This window comes from Marmota flaviventris, chromosome 7 (genome assembly GCF_047511675.1).
Source record: "Marmota flaviventris isolate mMarFla1 chromosome 7, mMarFla1.hap1, whole genome shotgun sequence".
NCBI lineage: Eukaryota > Metazoa > Chordata > Mammalia > Rodentia > Sciuridae > Marmota > Marmota flaviventris.
The window spans coordinates 130,769,534-130,791,609 of NC_092504.1; positions in this window are offsets into that span (position 1 = coordinate 130,769,534).

Genomic DNA, 22,076 nt, shown 5'->3' on the forward strand with positions numbered 1-22,076 from the left:
TGAGAATTTCCATTTGCCTCAAAATGTTTTAATATTTATTCTTTCATATCAGGATCCAAAAAGGAATTCACATATTTCATTTATTGCATCTGTCTCAATCTATTTTAATGTAAAACCTCATTTTTTTCTTTGCTTAAGAAATAAGAACTAATTCTCCTTTTGGGTATCTTACATAGTTTCCACACTTTGGGTTTACCTGATTTATATCATTTGATATACTTCTCAATCTCTGGGTTTCGATATAAATTATTTAGGTCAAAGAGCTTGATTACAGTTAGTTTTGCTTTTTTTAAAAAAATATCTTATGAAGCACAAGATGTCTAGTGATCTTTCACATTTTAATCTCATCTTTATTTAATATTTTATCAGCCATTATACATCATTTTTATCACCCATTATTTTCATCAGAGGATATATATAAACTGGTGATGTTTCAAAATTATAATTTGCTGGAGATATTATTGTGTGCTTTTTTACAAAATATTTTTACTCATTTCTGAAATACATTTCTACACCAAAAGAACAATAAATTCTACATTTTCTAGTATTATTTGTAAGTTTTCAAAATAATAAATTTTGACACAGCAACCATAAGAGGTGATTAATGCAATTCTTCATAGTGTTATGAAGTCATGTTCTTTGAATATGATTGGGAAGCTCATTTTAGTCATTCTACATTTTGATGTTTAAATTATGTTCTTGTAATATACTTGGTCTCCTGTAATCATCCAACAGGAATCGAATAGTCATCTATTTTTGTTTTGTATTGCCTCTAATTTTTTTAAAATTCTTACCACAGAATGTAACCTACTATTTCTCTGAGAAACCTCAGCTTATTGTACCAAGAAGCAGTATTTAATAACCACATTCTAGGTTCTTTATATCTGAGTTGATTGGTGCTTTTAGCTATTTCCATTTTACCAAAAAGAAAATAAATATTTTATTTCACCAAAAAAAAAAAAGCACAGGAACAATTCATACTGTAGCAAAAATTATAATTTAAAAGAAAACAGTGTTTGTTTTCTGTTTTGCATTTTGTCTTTGTACACTGAAAGTCTTATTTCTTAAAGATACTGATATAATTATTTTCTATCAATCACCTATCTTCCTTTTATTTATTCACATATGTATTTAAACAATAGTACAAATATTAATATGAATATGGTCACTAAATAGTGCCTAAGATTTCTTTTTAGTTCTCTTTAATCTTGATCTCAGAATGATGTGCAGGAAGGTTACTGTTTTAAGGTCATTCAAAACATTGTGTGGTTAAGCTATCAAACTCATATGTTATTGAGTTTGCCTTTATTAAGTTTTCCATTTCTAGAGATGTTTTTATTAGTTTAGATTTATTTTTTTTACAATTATGAAAATGAATCTGATGACTCTACATTGTAATCTGTAAATGAAGATATTTTCAGAGATGTGTACCTTCCAAACCTTTCCCCCATCTCCTTTTTCTTCTCTATAGACCATTTTTATCATTTTTTTTTGTTTCTACTTTTATTTGTAAAATATAAGCATCAATGACATGTGCATATATGGAAATATATTTATCTCCTTCTTTCTATACATTTTGCCCTCTTTCTGAGAATTCAATATGTAGCATAGTGATCACATTGGGCTGTTCCTTTAAAATAATTTTTAAAGGTTCATCTATAGCCATGTATAAACATCTTCCTTGTTCTTTTTTGGAGATATGTGGTTTTCTATTCTATGCATCTGCCATAGTTTATTTAAATAGGCCCCTGTGGATGGACATTTTATTATTTCTAGATTTTTGAGAAATAAAACAAAAATAGTTTTGTATATTTGCCATTTCAAATTATTTCCAGGATAACTGGAAGAAATTTCTTAAGAGGGATCATGTAGAAAGGGACACATCAATGACTTCTTTTAAGATATAACAAAAATCCTTCCCATGAATTTTGTGCAATGATATACATATACCCAGAATGCATAAGTGTGTTTTTCCATGCCCTCAGCAAGATAATATATTGCTAAACTTTTTATATTCTTTTAAACAGAAATTTCATTTTCATTCTGTCTCGAGGAGAAAATGAACACTTCCAGTGGAGAGAATATGCATCAGGACACTTTTCCCTTTGTTATTTTAAAGACCCCTGTTGCCTTGAGGTGCTCAGTAGGTGTATGATTTTTGACAGCAATACTGGCTTTCAAAAGGGGCATATCCTAAAAATTGGAGGAAACTTTTAGGAATAGAATTCTACAATGTGATCCATTTCATTCAGCATGGAGTCCACATCCATACTATTTTCTAAGGTCACTGGGGGAAATATTTTAGCAAAACTCCTTAGTTACACATATTTAAACAGGGCTTCCTGGAATAGCCTTCTCCCATCAGTGAGCATGAGGTCCCACAGAACACCCCTTAGAATGTTACAGAATTTTAGCTTGAGGCACTTTTGGTTTCCTCATCACCATAAAGTATACATGATATGCTTTACTCATCTGTGTCATGACCGATTTCTTTAGTAAGCGCATCAGAACAACAAAGTCACTGGAGGGTTAAAGAGTGTAGATGACAGCAGTTAACCACCACAATGCACCTGTCAGATGTCCAGCTGGCTCGCATATAACTGAACATAAGGCTGATTGGCTTCCTGCCCAGAGATTCTAGTCTATCCTGAAGGGTGCCATATTGACAATTATGGATATGCAAAATTGTTCACACATTTAAGGTTAAGAGCAACTTATTTTGAGCTCATATCTTTATGCGAATCATTTGATGCCATATGGGGTCATTTTGAAGCCTAGTCCCTAGAGGCAAAAATTGCTGCAGCAACCATCTTGTTCTGAATCATAGTTGCTGTTCAAATAGTTGGAAAATTAATTATCCTTTCAGATTTTGACCATGGCTTTAAATAATCACTGAGGAAATTTGGGATGTAATATAAGTAAGCATCTCAATATGAAAGAATAAATGTACTGATCAGAGTTGGGTGCAACAGTGTTGGATAATTTCTCATGAAACAACAGCGTCATTTTGATAATGCGTTGTAAAGCAGTATAACCCATTGAACTAAATAAATAAAATTATGCTCTTGTAAACCCTGAGAGAGGATTCCCAAGAAGATCATTAAGCATTTTCTGGATTTTACAACAAAGATAAACTAGAATAATGTGCTTTGATGATCTGAAGTTTGAGGGGTTTTTGTTTTTGTTTTTTTACAATCACTCTAGATAGTTTCTTTATTATTTGTATCTGAGATAAAGACCCAGGTTTTATTTATTTTGAAAACCATATAATGGGTTCCTTTTTCTTTTTTTGGTAACAGAAAATAATTTTCTCCTCGATTACCCCTTGTGTCAGTAACATCCTTGGCACGTTCTCAGAGTAGAACTATTGAGTGCATAAATTCTTTTCTTGAAAGGAATATCAGTTTTTTCTAGATATCTTTTTATTCTATTTCTGTGAATAAAGGTCATATTTATTCTTTACCTATACAAGCACATAAATTTTCAACCACTGTCCAGGTAAAACATTTGTTATGAGTTGTTGGACTTATTCCTAACTATTCCACATGAGTTTCCGCTTGGTACAGTATTATACAAATAATGATACCATTGCATGATTGAATTTGAATGTTTCTTCTTTAAATATCTTTTCATTATTTAAAGAGATTGTGTTATTTTCCTACTGATAACAGTAAACCTATAATATCTAAGGTGACTCATATACTTTGGTTTAATTTGCATGTCTTTTCTTATAATATCATAGCCTAAAAGGGTTACATCAAAGTCACAGGCACTTTGGATATATTAGAATCTACATAAATCTTTATTAGTTGATGCTCTCTGTTGTCAAAATTTGCTTTCCCACAGATTTCACATGTTATATTTACTCTCTGTTCTTTTGCTGCTAATTGTGAGGCTCCTATCTGACACTGATTTCAAAGGAATTCTGATTTTTCACTACATTTGAAAAGTTCCCATCTCTAGTTAGCCCTTTCACAAAGGTCAAGGGAAATAAAAAGTGAAGATACTTTTAAATAATTTGCAAATGTAAAAGAGGATATAAAAATTATCTACACATTTCTATTCCTGTTAAGCCTGGAGAACAACATTTAAGTATAATTTTAATTTTAACTTGAATATGGGACATTAATTAGGTGAACCAATTTACACACTTCTATTTGATAATTAATTTGTTTTGTCATTACCTAAAATTTAATTTATATTTCTTTTTTCACTGATTCAATACTTGTCTTTTAAAGTTTTCTTAAAAAATAAATTTCTTTAAAACCCCATTTTTCTAAAAGCAAACTTCCTATTTAATAGCTCTCCACTATAATTTTCTTTTCATTTTACTTCTTGTCAACATTTAAGTTCTTTAATCCAACTTTGCCAATTTTGTATTGCTGGTAAGAATTCTTAAAATACTTAATGAATATATTATGCATCTTGAGCAAGATTCCATTTTCTGTATTTTATATTACATTGGATTTATAGCTAGCTATGAGTGGATTCAACATATTGATTAGCTATAATCTTTCATAACATTTTTGAAGCATAAATAGGTATTAATTTTGTATGTAACTCTGGTGAAATATTGAGAAAAAGTTATATAAAACAGTACATGCGAAGATCTACTTACATTATTCTTTCTTCTTTGGTCTAAGATGTGTGTATATTACATTCATGAAAAAAATACCCCTGGGGTAAAGAGGAGGCATCCTTCCAAATTCTGTACCTGTATTGAATCCATGTCCTTATCAAAATTCCTCAATTGTAGGAGTTTATGTTTCTCACTCTACTTTGGCCAGTGGCTTCATGATGCAATGGAGTGAGATGTGGAAGTGTCGAGCTCCTCCTTCAAAAGGTCATGTGTGTTCTTTCTGTATAACTGGGTCTATCCTATTGCCTTGAGAACATCATGGGCTGACTACTGGATTGGTCCACATGGATCCACTTTATAATTACTAAGCCTGTGACCTTGGTTTTTCTTGTTATATACAGCTTCCCCCAGAAGCTGATAAACTAATTGAATATCGGAATGGATTCTTAAAGAACAGCAAGAATAAAGACTTCTTGAGCCAATATTATCACATGGTGTTATGTTACCTTGTGCAAATTCACCCATTTGTTGAAATTTTGCTTTCCATTTTGAGGTTTGATCTTCTGGAATAGAGGTCCAGGTTTTTGTGGAGAATCAATTCTGCTAAGGAGCAGAATAAATATTCAACTGAAAGAAAAGCTAAGTCGGCCACCTGACCATCTGTGTTCCTCATTTTAATTAACCAGCTATAACATTGTAATGTGTTAATCCTGATTTTCAGGAGATAATATTTGTAATTACTCATTAGGGTCAGTAATGTTCAACTGGAATGTGAGAGATTAATTCTGATATCACTTATTGCCTGCATAATCATGTTGAGGCTGGACAATTGTTTCAACCAGGCCTAGAAATGACATGACAATCAGAGTTTCAGAGTCTTTTGGGAATGCCAATTTGATGTACTTCACTTGGTAAGCAACACACTTCAGAAAATGTTCTGGTAAAGGGCAAAGTGCATCAAGAGTTCTTGACACAAGAGCATATTAATGAATACTAAGTATTGTTTCAGGACTAACTATTGCAACAAAATGTACCTTGACATACTAAGAAAGAAGAGATGGGACTAAAGCAAACTGAATCTAGCTGGGAAACAAGTCCTGTAGCTCCATGTCTGGCATCTGGAGCACATGGTACGAAGTCCTCTGCAATGAGTTGGTGTACTTTCGCCCCTGTGGCCTTTTGGGTTGAAGCCCAAGTGGCCTTTCTGTTGGCTTCTCTCTACTCAGTTCCTGTAGCTGTCCTGGGAGGTTGTCCCAGGATACTGGCATTTCTTAAAAAAATCTCAGGGGTCTCTGCTGCACCTCCAGCTTCCTCCTCATGTTTCCATGCTTTGCCTCCTAGGGGCTGCCGGCAGGGACTCTGACCCTGCTGCACTTTGCCTGCTGCAGCCTCTGAGTGCCTGTGTAGCTGAACATATTGAAAAAACTTCCTCAGTTGTATATTCTCTGTTGAAGGAATAGCTGAGCTAGAACCTGACTCATAGTGGGATAGGGAACGGGAGCATGGGAGGAATAGATGAACTCTAGATAGGGCAGAAGGGTTGGAGGGAAAGGGAGGGTACATGGGTTCTAAATGATGGTGGAATGTGATGATCATTATTATCCAAAGTACATGTACGAAGACACGAATTGGTGTGAATATACTTTGTATACAACCAGAGAGATGAAAAACTGTGCTCTATATGTGTAATAAGAATTGTGATGCATTCTGTTGTCATATAGAAATGAAAAGAAAAGAAAAAAAAAAAAAGCTTTGTAGGCCCTCTTGTGTAAGATTGGTGCCCCACTGGTCACCTTTCAAAATAATTTTTACTTTTATTTCCTGGAGCCTGAGGTGAGTGTGGTCATGCCAACTCCTGAGATGCCCTCAAGTCATCCTTTTGATTGTCTCTGTGTAAGTCTTCAGGATTTCTTTAGTGGCAGTAATGTCATGAACTGCAATTTCCTTAGCTCCAGTTTTACCCCTGCCTTTCAAGTCCAAGTTTTTCTAATCTTTCTGTAGGGATTCTGATCGTGGAAATGTACAGGGAAGTGTTCCCCTGGTGAGCAAACTCCTCGGGGCTGGGGCGTGGGATAACAGGCACTCTGTTTCCCACCCGTAGAATGCCCTGCAATCTCTTCTAAGATACAGTAAAATAAGTTAATATATGTGCAATGTCTAGTTGGTATGGCAATGCCCTTCTTGAGAAGCCTCAGTTCTAGAGCTTCATTCAGCCTTGACCTTGATTGCAGGCACATAGTTCCTGGGTGTAGAGGAACTTGCTTGCTAGATAACTACATTGTTTCACCAAGCTCTGGTGCTCCTGGATCTGCCCACCTAACAGTAACTTTAGACATTGGACTCTCTTGAGATCTGCACAAAACTCCTGACATTGCATATTGTAACTATGGAATGTAACTGCAGAATAAGCAACCTTACTGATACTCTAAACAATAATGTAGTTATGGTACTAGTGAGGTAATGTAACCTATTGGTATAAATAAATGTGGCCACTTGGACAAGGAGCCACTTTCCTGCCTCTGCACCTTGTCCCTGTGTCTCCTTTATTATTATTTCCTACATCTTTCTTCTTTGCTTTCTGTTCTTAATATCACAATGAACTTGACTAAAAGCCATCAGAAATATACATGGCACTCCTGAATGCTATGCCCCCTAGACATTTCTTTCTCCAGATTAAGAAAGTCCATTGCTTTTAAAATAAGTCTCACAGAAAAATCTCAGGGCACAGGTATAATGCAAAATGCATCTCTGCCAGAATATATCCCAAACTCATATCCAAACCATAATATTCCCTCAATTAGTAAGTCTCTTGAAATAAAATTTTTCAAATTGCTTCTTGTGGAAAAATAAGAAAATACAGTATTTTGTGACATTGAATTAATGTTAAAATTTCTATTTATATTGCTAACACTTCTTTACATGAGAGTAGATAGAGGAAAGTATTGACCAATATTGCCAATATATAAGAATGGAACATACCTCTTTAAGAGAAATTAGTAAATTTCAATGCAGAAATGCCACAGTCTGGCTGGGCACAAATCAGGAGCCCCTGAAGCAGGAACAAACTTTATTTTTGAACTCCACCAAAACACTTCACACATGCTCGTGGGGAATTCTCCCTAATGCCACACTGCTCATCCAGGAACCAGCCACTGGAAATATCTCTTCCGGAAATCCCTCCTCCTGCACTTCCCCAACCAATGGGAACTCTCTGGGAATCCCCAGGGAATCCCCATGAGAACTCCAAAGTAGTGGCCTGGCCGAGGCAGATAGTACTGCCTCGCCTGTCAACCAATACTATTGGCAAAATGCCAGGGGCCATTCCGACTAGGCTGTGGCTCTCAGCACAGAAATATTAATTTTACTACTTTTAAGTTATCAAAAAACTATTTATCCTAATAATCCATGCAATAAATTATTATCTGATTAAATTTACCATATTGAGTAGTATTTATTACAACTTCCCAAATTTCCATTTCAATCTAATCAAAAAAAGTGAAAGTTTTTCTTTTTTATCTACAGGTGAATTCATTTTTAAATTCACATGATATTTTTATGAATATATGCCTAAATAAAGTAAACACAAGATTTAAAGCAGAACAAGATCATAGTTTTAGTCAAGACCATTGTCCACTACATGTTTTTAATCTCTGAAACAATTTCATCAAGTATCTAATAAAATTATAAAGTGCTAGAAGAAAGTATTTAAAATTCTAAGCTTGTATTTAATAAAATGAATTCTACATTTTTCCATAGTTTTCACATAAGTAATGTGGTTTATTACCACAACCACAATTTTAGCTATTCAACCTCTAACCTTGACTCCTCAGATTTCAAGAAGTTGACAGATCAACGATGTTCCAGGGCCATGTTTTATCTATCTGTTAGGTCAGAGAAATTAATCCTTAAAAAAGAGCTGGAATCCACCAATTAGTAGTCCCAATTGATAAACTGTTTTGCATTTTGCATTTCTGGAATCTCCGTGCCTTTATGTGATTTTTTTATGTTCTTGCATATGCTGCTACCTTTAAGTAGGTAGGTTTAATTTTAAGATTAAGCTACCTAAGTTTGCCTTATTTGAAGCAATTAATCCTTTAATTTCTTATTATACTATAAATGGACATATTAAGGACCAACATTTTTATAATCAATTGGTCATATATGTACATACGTAAATATACTTGTGTGTGTATTTTCATTAACAGATATTTAAATAAGATCATAAATGTGTATTACTGTGAAAGAAACAATTTGTCCCTATTATTGTCTCTGTATAAAGCAAAAATGGAGATATTTCATCAGATACTATTTAGAAGACTTATTTAGTAAGTTTATATTAGTTGTATTTAAATAAAAACTACACAGTTATTATATTTTTAGTCATATTCTTTTTCTCGTTAATTTGTCCCTAGTATTTACCTCATCTGCTTTATTAGCTCAACCTTATTAAATCAGTTCTCTTAATAACAGAAAAAAACATCATTCAAATATTGTGCTTGCTAAAATTTAAGTTTTATTTGGGGACAGCAGTATCTACTTTACTGCTACTAATAGACTCATCTACTCCTAGTTAGATAATCCCATGGCTATTTAGATAAATGGGATATTTATCATATCCATTTCTTTTGCCTTTATCAATTCGTGGTGTCATATTTTAGAACAGTATGTTCTATTTTCTAGTCTATAGCTTCTTCTCAAACACCACACACACACACACACACACACACACACACACACACAGTATACAATTAAGGCAAAATATTAGACCATTCTATAAGTTTTAACTAGTTAATCCAGACCTGTAAATCAATTCCTTGATAACTTGTTACCTTATTGTTCTCATCATATTTTATTCCATAGTAAGTACACAAATGCGTTTTTTCTCCAATTCATATTTTATACATTTCTTTTTATACTTATCTTCTCTTTCTTTACAATCTTCCTCAACTGACTTGGAAGTCTTTGGACAGAGCTTAGTAAAATGACATGTATTGAGTTTTTAATTTATGTTAGTATTTTATATAGGTTATTAAAAAATACCTCTTAATGTTCCCTTGATATAGAAGATATTTGCTCAAGTTAACTGCTGATAAAGCTGAGATTAAGTAAGACTTATTTCTCAATTTAGAATGGAGCAAAAACAGCATTTAGACTTTTGCATTATGTTTACATAAACATTCCTTTCTTTTTTTTTAAATTGTCAATGGATATTTTTATTTTCATTTATTTATATGTGGTGCTGAGGATCAAGCCCAGAGCCTCACACATGCCAGGCAAGCACTCTATCTCTGAGCCACAAGTCCAGACCTACATGAATATTTCCTGTCACTCATCATGGTGGCTGGTTCTCACTTATTGGAGCACTTCTATATAATTGTTGATTGAATAAATATCACTTCCATCTGTTCTCCTTTACTGATTCACTCATTTATTTATTTTGCATTCACTTCTGGTCCCAAATATTGGAAAGTTATTTACTCAGAAGCATTTAGAATGTTTGGCACACAAATGATCTTTCTTGCTAAATGTTTACCTCTGACAATGTATTTTAGAAAAAAATACTTAGTTTTAAATTAAACTAGTTATCGGTTAGTATTCATGGTCTAACAGGCCATAAAATTATAAAATTATAAAGTGCTAGAATAAAGTATTTAAAATTCTAAGCTTGTACTTTGTAAAAGGAGTTCTACATTTTTCCATAGTTTTCTCATAAGTAATGTGGTTTATTAGCACAACCACAATTTTAGCTATTCAACTTAAAGGTAGCATATGCAACACACACACACACACACACACACACACACAGAGTATACAATTAAGGCAAAATGTTAGAGCATTCTACAAGTTTTAACTAGTTAATCCTACATAGAAACCTATATAGAAACCTATATAGAAGCCTGGAAAAATTATGTTTAACATGGGGGTTGGGGGAAGCATCCTATTTCCAAAGAACTTGTTGGGATTACTGAGAGCTTTCAAAATATAGCACTCCTCTACATATTCCAACTGGGTTATGAGAAATTAAATTAGTGATATGTAGAAAACTAAATATTCTATTTTAATTTATAAAGGGTAGGTTTAAAGATACAGATTATATGTTCTAACCAATAATAGGACTCTTACTAGCAAATATCAGAATTAATAGTTGTTGAGCCAGTATTAATGGCCCCTGAAAGAGCAGTGGAGAATGGATTAACTCTACAGACCTTCCTATGATCAAGAGGAGGAAGGACGGAGATGAGCAAAGCATGCCTAGTTAATTATTTTCACATTTGCCAATCACATAAATTACCCCATCTGCCACAGGCAGAGTGAGTAAAGAGAATCTAGGAGTTACTGTAATTCAGGTCCCTTCTCACAGAATAAAACATTGCACAGAGAAAAGTCTTTCTCCAGCACTTTATAAGTGTAATTAATATTTATAATCATTGGCTAAAAGAAAAACATATGGAAACAAGTTCCTTATGGATTGAAGCCTGATGATCATCAACTATATTTTACTGGAACAAAAGATTGTACTTCCAAAGGTTCTAAAATTCATCAGGGATCCATACATAAAAGACAGAATTTGAGAGGGAAGAACTATTTTGATTTTCCTAAATTTGCTTCCACATTAATGTCAAATCATCACACTAGTTGAAAGATAAGGAAACTATTCTCAGTGCATCTGCCAAGCAATTTCAGACAATTTGACTGATTTTTTAGGTAGTAAGTTCTGAAAACAGAAACTATTAAAAGCCATCTGACCCGAATTTATTTCACAAAATTTTATTCCCATCTGAAAGTGTGCCTGTGATTTATTCTGTGTCACTGCTGTATCTACACTAATGCACCGTTATGCATAGCTGAAGTTTCAGATGTATAACCATCACTCTTCTTGAAGCCAGAACTTTATGATTACGTCAGATGCTGTATGGCATAATCTATTTAGCTAGTCAATGTTACTTCTGTGATTTTTGATGAATCCGGAATAATTACTTAAATATTTACCCTTTTCTGTTTAAAATTTGCTACAAAGAAGAGATTAGGCAAGCAGAAAGTGTGCAGGGGTGTTGAAGATAACAAATGATACATCAAGCACAGCCTAATGTAGCTTTACTGGAGTAGAAACAGTGGTAATAAATCACCTGCCAATGTTGATAATAAAATACTGTGTTAGCCTCCATAAGCCACAAGAGAAAGGTTAAATGTTATTTCTCACTATAACCATGTGGTCTTCATAGCTGACACCTCCAATATTAAATTCCATCATTATTTTCTATAGAAAATATTTAATCTTTATTCCTAATGGTAAAATTTTTATAAACACAATCATTTGTAAATATCTAATATTTGTAAGTATCTAATATCCTTGAAATAACTTTTATGGTGATTTGACCTATGGAAATATTTCTACTGTTTAATATAAAACTACTTTTATGCCCTGGGCAGCTTTGGAAGGTTGAAATTGATTTCAGTCAATTGTAATTGCCCTTTTAATCACTGAATTCATATAAGGCCAGTGTTGGTATAAGTCTCAAATTTAAATATCATGCACAACTAAATTCAGTGATTTATTTTCTAGTTTATTCATAAAATTAAGTCTTAACTTTGTCCATATTGTATTCCAAATGACTCTTATTTCAAGCATCACCCTCATCTCTTGACCCATCTAGACAATTATTTCCCCATTATGCTTTCTGTAAAGAATTGAATCTCACAGAGTAGACTTGAGTTGTGTGTTAATATCCAAGGGGAGGCATTAAGTATGTTTCAGGAATGTTCAGGTTATATGAAGATATTGATATATAAGTATGTAAGATAAATAATTGCAGGTCCTCCCAGCTATGGTCACAAATTCAATGCCACTAAACAGGCCCCATCTGACCCTGTAATGTCTCCACTACTTACTTCAATATGGCCCATTCTTGCCTCTAAATGGTGTCAAATTGTAAGCCTGTTTGTATTTGCAGAATAGTTGTCTATAATGGCCATATTATATCCTTCCTATATTTCCTCTTTAATGGAGATCTTTAGGTATCAGTTCTTACCAAGTTTTGTCAAAATTGTTTTATTTCTAAGACTCCACCCATGAGCACCCATGAGCATGAGAATTGTCCTGGATCATGTGAGAAGAAGGGAGACTGTCTTCCTGAACAATTCATGGCTGAGATGTGTTAACTGGGCATCAATGCAGCCTTGCATGTGATATGCTCACACACGTAAGTACTCAAATCCCCTCCTCATCAAAAGCAGGAATGTTTTTTCTGGACAATGCAACTGGAGAACTTCCTTTGAAAAGGCACTTTTTTTTTTCATAAAATCCTCTTATATTTACATATGATTTTAAGCCTTCAAACATAATTTCTGAAAATGAAATTAAAGGTTTACTGAAACAAAAACAACAACTGGAGAATAAAGTCTTTTGTTTCTACTATAGGATTTTCAGCAACATAAGAGCAAATGCTGTTATCTTTCCTTCTTACAGTTAGGTCCTGAGGACTATTCTTGACATAGAGTAAGTTATATTCCCATGGTTGTTTCTGGAAAAGGTCTTTGCTTTTTGGACTAAAAATGGCAAAGATGAAATTCATCTTAATCCCTTTTGTATCCTCGGTACATATACATATATGTGCGTATACTTACATATATTATATGTGAGTATCTGCATGTTTAAAATGAAGCCCACTTTAAAATAAAGTTCAAACATGAAAACCCCACAGCTAATGTAAGTGTGTATAATACATATATATGTATACATATATTATTGATAATTGTATGTGTGTGTGTGTATATATATATATATATATATATATATATATATATATATAATTGTATGTGTAACCATACACTTCTAAATCATTATATAATGATTTTATAAATTTATAAATTTAGATATATATATATAAATTTGACCAGAGAAAAGCATGCCCAGATACTTTGAGATAGTTTTTGGATGATATGAACTTTTAAATTGGTGGAGTGAGTAAAGCAGATTTTCCTTCCTAATGGGGATGGGCCTTGTTGAATCAGTTGAAGGCCTATATGGAATGCAAAAGCTGATCCTCTCCAACCAAGTAAGAGAACATTCATCTGACCTACCTAACTTCAAGCTAGGACTTTGTTTTTTTCTGCCTTGTGACTTCAACTGAAAGATTAACTCTCCTTGAATCAGAGCCTGAGGTTTTAGACTGGAGCTATACCACCGACCTTCCCAATTCAAGGTATTAATATTTGGGTTGGAATCCCACTTCTGGCTCTCCAGCCTACTTACTCATTTTGCAGATCTTTGGGCTTGTTGGTTTTTCATAGACTTATGAGATTATAACCAATTCCCAATAACAAATCTCTTTCTAGATAGAGGCATGACATAGAGAAAGAGATACAGAGATGTATAAATATACATAGAGATGTATCCTTTTGGTTATATTTCTCTGCAGAGTATCGATTAATACAAAATGCACTTAATAATATGACTGCCCTATAATGTAATGGTCTACAGGGAATAATTCTGGGAGTCCTGGGTATTTGCAGAGTATTTAACTTAAGAAAAGGGGCAAGTAAATGTCATTGAGCTTTGTCCTCAAGTAATATGCATGAGTTCTGGATGTTTAGGATATGAGCTGAAGTTGGTTGCAGAAAAACAGGAAAAACTACTCAAACTCTAGCTATGAATTTGAAAACTTTAGTCCAAATTTTAAATGCAATTTGGAAGTATGCTTACAAAGCCAATCATCTCTAGAAGTTTCCAATCATAAGTTTTCCATCTGTAATTTCATAGTCCAAAAAAACCCCTAAATATCCATTAATATAATTTTGGCCAATCCTTAAGAAGAATGGAAAAGTCAGTTAGTCAATTACAAAGAGTATAAATTTGGATCCGTTTTTATATCCACTGTGGGAAGAGATTTCTGTTGTATCTTAAATAGTTTGGTGTCATAAGAAATAGGTCTATGTGTTTACACCTGGGAATACACATAAAAATGATTTTATGAAGCTAAGTTCAGAGAACTACACAGCAGAGACTGAGGACTCCCAAAGGGGACTCCTGGGGTCCTATATAGAATATTTAGCTGTTGGGACTGTAGGAGATTGGTGTAGTGACTTGGAGCAAATCAGAGTTCTCACCTTCAGGGAACACCAGGGAACAGTAACTGTCTGGTTCATGTTCTGAAGGGCAAAGGGCTATGAAATAAAAATGAATGAGGAAATACAAGTGAGGAGAGCTGAGACTCCTTTGGTAAAAAATAACCTTTACCCACACTCAGTAAACCTGGGCACTGGAAGGAATGGGTTTGTTTCTTAGAGTCTTGTGCTTACTTGTGTTTTCATTCTCCAGACTTGCTGTCACCACTCAGGTTCTATACATAAGAAATACCATGAAGATGTTTTCCTCCTTGTTTTATTAAATGACATTATGAATATTCCATGAATTTATTTCAAATAGTTAAGCTGAACTCCTAAAGAGCCCACCTATACTTTTTGTTTTGGTTAGTCATCTTTATGTGGAGGAGAGTCAGGTGGACATTCAGTGGATTGTAATTTTGAGTACAACATTCTTTCCACAATGAAAAGATCATGTAAATGTACTTCCTAAGGGAACAGTTATGATCCTGACAGAAGGTTTTCTTTAAGCCCCCAGGTCACACAGGCACTCTCTGGTTCTCTTTATTTCTTACTTGCTACTTGTATCAGCATCAGTGTGCTGACCTGCTTTGAAATTATAGGAGCACAATTTACAGTAGCTAAACCATGGAAGCAAACTAGATGCCCTTCAATAGATGAATGGATTAAAAAATGTGACATATATACAAAACAGAATATTACTCAGCAATAAAAGTGAATAAAATTATGGCATTTTCAGGTAAATGGCTGGAGTTAGAGAAGATAATGCTAAGTGAAGTTAGCCAATCCGAAAAAAAAACCAAATGCTGAATGTTTTCTCTGATATAAGGAGGCTGATTCATAGTAGGATACGGAGGGGGAGCATGGGAGGAATAGATGAACTCTAGATAGAGCAAAGGGGTGGGAGGGGAAGGGAGGGGACATGGGGTTAGAAATGGTGGTGAAATGTGATGATGATTATTATCCAAAGTACAGGTATGAAGACATAAATTGGTGTAAATATACTATATATACAACCAGAGATATGAAAAATTGTGCTCTATATGTGTAATAAGAATTGTAATGCATTCTGCTGTCATATATAAATTTAAAAAATTGAAACAAAAAAAAGGTTATAGAAGCCATGGAACTTTGGTTTTCCCACCTACTGGTTTTAGTAACTGAGTCTTTGTAAATTGATTTTCCAGAAGACTTTTTTTTTTCAATTGTGTTTTCAGATTGGTAATGGTGTTGCATTGATGTTCTTTGTAGTTCTATGAGTACAAAAGGTATTTTTTAACTTTTATTTTTTCTAAAAAGAAAAAAAAAATACTTAGCTTTAAATCTTAGGTGAAAAAATAGAGTTCTTGTAATACAGAGATATTTACTGTGCATTAACATTAAGTATGTCTTTCATCTTACCCACCTTACTAATTCCGAATTTATTTCTATTTTACAAACAACTGAGGCCAAATCTCTTCTACAATTAATGTTGCATGATTTCATATATAAAAATACAACTTAAGATTGCTAGATGTAGCTTGTTCAATAGTTGGAAAGTGTTCCGAGGAAGATGGTTGACAGATGCTATATTTTAGAATGAGAATATGCTTAAATATTTGTTAATTTTTAAATAGTTAAAAATTTTGAAATTAATTTTACCTTCTACTGTTAGTTTTTGTCTGTGTGCAGTTATGTTGCGTAGATGATGTTCAATAAAAATATCTTATGATATCTTCTGTGAACCTAATATTTAAAATTATTTATTAATAAGATTTTATTATCTCTAATCAAATGTAACCAAATATTTCAGTTAAGAACACATTGTTCAAATTAGGTTAATATGAAAAAATCTATTGTTTCTAATAGTGTGCTATGAAAGAAAGCAGTTTCCATAAATATTTCCAAGATATATATTCTGTGACCAAAGAAACTTCTTAAAACATTAGTAAATTAAATTCTTAGTTTAGTATAATTCATAAATGGAGCAGTAAAACACTTTTGGATCACCTGATTTACAATTGGTCCCCTGAAATTTTTTGTAAGAATGTTTTTTATATATGAATATATATATATATATATATATATATATATATATATATATATATATATATATAAATATATATATATATATATAAATATATATATATAAATATATATAAATATATATTATATATATATAAATATAAATATATATATATATATATATATATATATATATATATATATATATATATATTCTTTCTAAAATAGTAGAATTATTAGTTAATGCTCTTTTTTGAAATGGGTGCTGGGGTATGCTCCAGATAGTTCCACCATCTTCCAAGAGTTTCGATTACTGAAGGCTCAGAACTGAGTCCATCCCCAGAAATTGGTCTCAAGCAGTATTAAGCCCACTTCCTGGGAGCAGCCTACTTCTTATGACTGGTCAACTTGTGTAAAACCTCACCCCCCCACACCTCAAGTCATCTTTCCTTATAGCATAAAGTGTGATCCCTGTTATAATCAGATCACAATTTACCTTCTCTAAATATTTAAATATATTAAATATTTGTTTATTTTTAAATAGTTAAAAATTTTGAAATGAGTTTTACCTTCTATGGTTAGTTTTTGTCTGTGTTTGTCTGTGTCTGTTTTTGTCATGGTTTGGACCTGGAATGTGCCCCAAAAGACTCATATATGAAAGGCTTGGTCTTCAGGTAGCAATGTTCAGAGGGGAGACTTTTGGGAAGTGATTGGATCCTGAGGGCTCTAACCTTATCAGTGGATTAATCTAATGATGGGTTTATAATTTGAATGGACTATTGGAAGGTGATGGAAACTGTAGGACCTAGTTGAAGAGAGTGGGTCCTGAATGACATGCCCTTGGAAACTACATCTTGTCCCTAGCCCCATTCCTCTCCTTTCTGTCTGCTTCCTGGCTGCCAAAACCTGAAGAGCTTTTGTCCACTAGGCCTTCAGCATGATATTCTCCCTTACTTCAGGTGCAGAGAATTGGAGCTGAAACATCTGAAGCCATAAGCCAGAATAAATCTTTGCTCCTCTAATTCATTTTTCTCAGGTATTTCGTCACAGTGAAGAAATACTAATACTCCATTTTTGCCCTATCCTATTTATGTTACTGCTTTTTAATATTTCTCAGGGACAAGATGTAAATTAAATTTTTAGGGATCTAGTCAAGTCTTGTGTTATCTTACATCTCCTCTAACATAAAAACAATTTATGAATTTTGTAACTCTCATTTAAAAAAAAAAAAGTAAGCATGATTTCTAAAAGACCTTTTTGATCCTGGAGGCAATACTCTCTATATTTAAGAATTCAACTATATTTAATAAATACCACTCATTTACTGATTGAAGAATAAAACTGCCATCTTTGAATAGAATGCATATCAAGAACAGTCCTGTGGGCATAGTCCTAGTGGTCACAGATAGGACCACCGTAACAAGATTCCAAGGAATTTTTTGTGGGAAAACATTAATATACAACAGAGAATTATACACCATTCACAGTGACACTCTTTGCTACTCAACTATGGAGGAAATGCTGGCCATGGGATATCAAGTGACCTTGCAGCCATTCTGACCTTTTTGAGCAGGCTCTGCAAGGAATTCCAAAAAAAAAAAAAGTATACTTGTAGGTCAATAGGCATCTATTCCAAAATTAAAGCATATATCAGGCTTAGGGGTATGAATGGTTGTATAAAATAGTTCAGACTTCAAGTTTATCCCCTGTAGTTTTACTGGTACTTGTCCCTCAGCTCCGCCCCATGGGCTAATGCTGAAGCAAAGGTCAAGGAAACATCATTAATAGGTTGGCTTGTGGGTGGGTAAAAACTGAAAATAGAGTAATTCTACTCCAAGCCCCATTCATTTTAGATATTGAAAAAATATACCTTATGATGCTTCAGAAATCAGACAAATCAAGGAAATATTTAGGGGTCCAATGGTCTGGTATAACCCTTCAAGCATGAAGAAAATCTAGTATCTTATACCGCCTACCATGAGGAGTAAGCAATGCTCCTAGCAGGTGCTCATTGGTTCTAGAGGGTGATGCTGAATGAGAGGGGTAAGGAGGAATCCTAAAATGGTCAGAGAGTCTGGTGATATGATCATTCAACTGATAAGAAAGGTTACCTTAGATCAAAGTACAGATTAACTTGATGAAAATGAAAAACAGCTTGGCTTGTTTATCAGGGTCCTGGAAAACTAAAGACTGCAAGATTGGGACAGAAAAGTCTTGGGAACAATTATGTGGATCAATGAGGGGATTATTGTGAAGACCTTTGTGTTAGATTGTAATGATGTTATTTGCCAGGGTCCTCCAGAGAAACTGAAGGATAAGAAATTTGCAGGGTGAGCTGCCAGGCTCAGAGAACTGGAAAAGCTAAGGCTATAGTTGAATTCCAAAATCCTTCTTCTGGGTAATTCTTTCTTGCACAGTTGAGATCAATGTTTTGTTCTCTTCCTCTTTTGGAGGACATCCACCTCATGTTACAGAGGGTGATTGGGTTTAAACAAATTCTGATGTAAGTGTGAATTTCAGCAAAAAGCATTCTAATAGAAACATACAATGTTTGACCCATATCTGGGCCCTCTGAACTTGGCCAAATTGACACTTTTGATCATCCATCACAGATCTTTAACAGAGATATATGCAACAAATAGGGACTAAACAAACTGAATAGAAGGTTCCTGAGTAATGCCCAGCCTCTTTCTGCAAGCACTTCTAGATTCTGAGCAATGGTGCATTCATAGCTTGGAATTCTGTTCATGAAGACAGACTTAGTGGCAGCTGCTATTTATTGTTCATCTTGTTGGTAACAGAGATCAACACTAAGCCTTAAGACATAACACTGTACCTGTGGAAGATGAACCAGACATCCAATGCCAAATTGACTATCAAGGTTCACAAGGGATGTCAATCCATCATAGTTGGAATTAACACTTCTTTGTTGGAAGGATTTTCCATTTCTTCTCTAGAACCTCAAATTTTGCTAGTATTTCAGTGCTCACAGATTTTTTGACCACCAACAGGTGTTCTGCATAGCATCACATTTTAACAAGAGACTGTACAGCAGAGAGGTGCAGCAGTGGAAAAATTGAGGGACTTTGAGGAATCAAGTTGGAGATGATATCATATTTGCATGGGGTACCATTTTTTCAGGAGAAGCACACACTGAATCAAAGTCATTATATGGTATGTGTCCTACCTATGAGGGGGAAAAAAAACTTCAATAGTAAAAGATGAAGTAGATGTGAGTCTAATTGCTGCCTCTCAGTGATTCACTTGAAAAACATGAATCACTTGAAGAATGTCTGCTCTCTAGGCCCAACATTCTAGGTTCCTAAGAACCAAGGTGTGCTGCCAGAAACCAGTAAACATTAAGCCATGGCTGCCATGCCATATTGACTCAATGTCAGCAGAAAAAAAATGAGTCAGAGGAAGGAGGGTAAAAGAAAAAACATGTATCTGTGTTCCATTGGGTCACATCTTGGAACCCCTCTGCTGAATGTTTTTAAATGATTTCACTGACGTAGAATTCACATGCAATACAATCCACTCATTTGAACTATGCGATTCAATAGTTTATAAATCTAATATAGGTTTTTCAATGAATAAATGTCTACATCTTAATATATAATGTATATTTTGCATGTTTTATGCTTGTACAGACAAGACAGATCTTCCAATCCCAACTAATCAATCAAACAATTACAAAAATATTTGTCATTGAGAAATCAGAGATGCCAAATTAAATGTTGTCACTATGACAACATTTCATTAATTAGAATAATCCATCTATGGTTGAAGGTTAGTAACCTCAAAATTTAATCACAGCTTTCAAATTTTGGATGTCTTATAAGACTTGTTGATTAGAAAAACACATGTAAGGGTGATTTATCTTTATACAACTCAGTACTGAATGTTTTTCTTTCATCTTGAGGGAGTAGGAAACATTTGATCTTTCTAATTTTGCTGAGATTTCTTCACACACAGAGGACTTTGCAGTTTCAGATCCTTAGTCACAAAGAATGGAGAGTGCTCAACATCTCTGTTTGCAATTTCTGAGTTCAAACTTTATGTACTGAGTCATCATTAATCAGTTTGTTTATATCTGTAGCTACAGCCCAGATTTGCAAAATGTTTGACTAGAATTTTGCTAAGTTGTACTTTATTCTACAAAATGATGATTACAGCTGTATTTTATCTGTCTCTTAAAGTACTATTTGAAACACCCTGTGATAAAATTTGAGAGGTGGGTGTTAAAAGCCATGATGACTTTGAGTGGAAGAGCAGATTCATGATTGGGTTGGGTTCCTCTGTGAATATTTTATGAACTGTATGACACTAGCTAAATATCCCCTAACTTGAGGCTCATGTTTTCATTTTGTATTTCACACCTACCTATATTATGAATATAGGATAAGTTATCTTATCATTTAGGGTGGTTTCCAAAGAACAGATGAGAACATTGCCTTACAAGGGAACTTATTGGTTCATACTATAGAAGAACACAGACAGAATTAGCTTCTGGTGGAATTTAAATCCAGAGTCTTTCTTGATCTTCCTCTTCTCTTTCTGTGATCTACTGTATACTTCAAGAGGCTATAGTTTCAGCTCCTCATTAGTGATTTCCTGCAGTAATGTTCTGCTATCATTCTAGACTCAAGATTAGGAATGGGGAATGAAAATGTATGTTTTCTTTTTGGTGCTCATAGAAATCTGATTGTTCCTATAATTTAAAACAAGTTGGGCCATAGGGTTGAAAATATATTGGTTGGATCTGCCCAGATGTCATTCCGGCTCTTAGACCCAGTGTTATTGTGAGCATGTGGAATGAGAGTAAGAAAAGTTCTTTTTGTTTTACTCTGTCTTTGTTTGTGCCCAAAGTCAACTTGGTAATCTCATAAAAAGAAAATGAAAGTGGAGAAAACAGAAACACTAACCATACTTTACAATGTATACGCAAAAGAACAGAATAATTTGTGAGAATTATTTTTTTTTTCCTATTTCTACTCTAGCAAAACAACTTCCCACATGAAGAGACACATGCAGTGGCTTATTTTAGAATGACATGCCACTTACATCTCTGTATTGACTAGTTTGGGGGGAAGTGAGATCAGAATCAACAAGTACATGAAAAAATGCTCACCATCTCTAGCAGTCAGAGAAATGCAAATCAAAACCACCCTAAGATACCATGTCACTCCAGTAAGATTGGCAGCCATTATGAAGTCAAACAACAACAAATGCTGGAGAGGATGTGGGGAAAAGGGTACTCTTGTACATTGCTGGTGGGACTGCAAACTGGTGCGGCCAATATGGAAAGCAGTATGGAGATTCCTGGGAAAGCTGGGAATGGAACCACCATTTGACCCAGCTATTGCCCTTCTTGGACTATTCCCTGAAG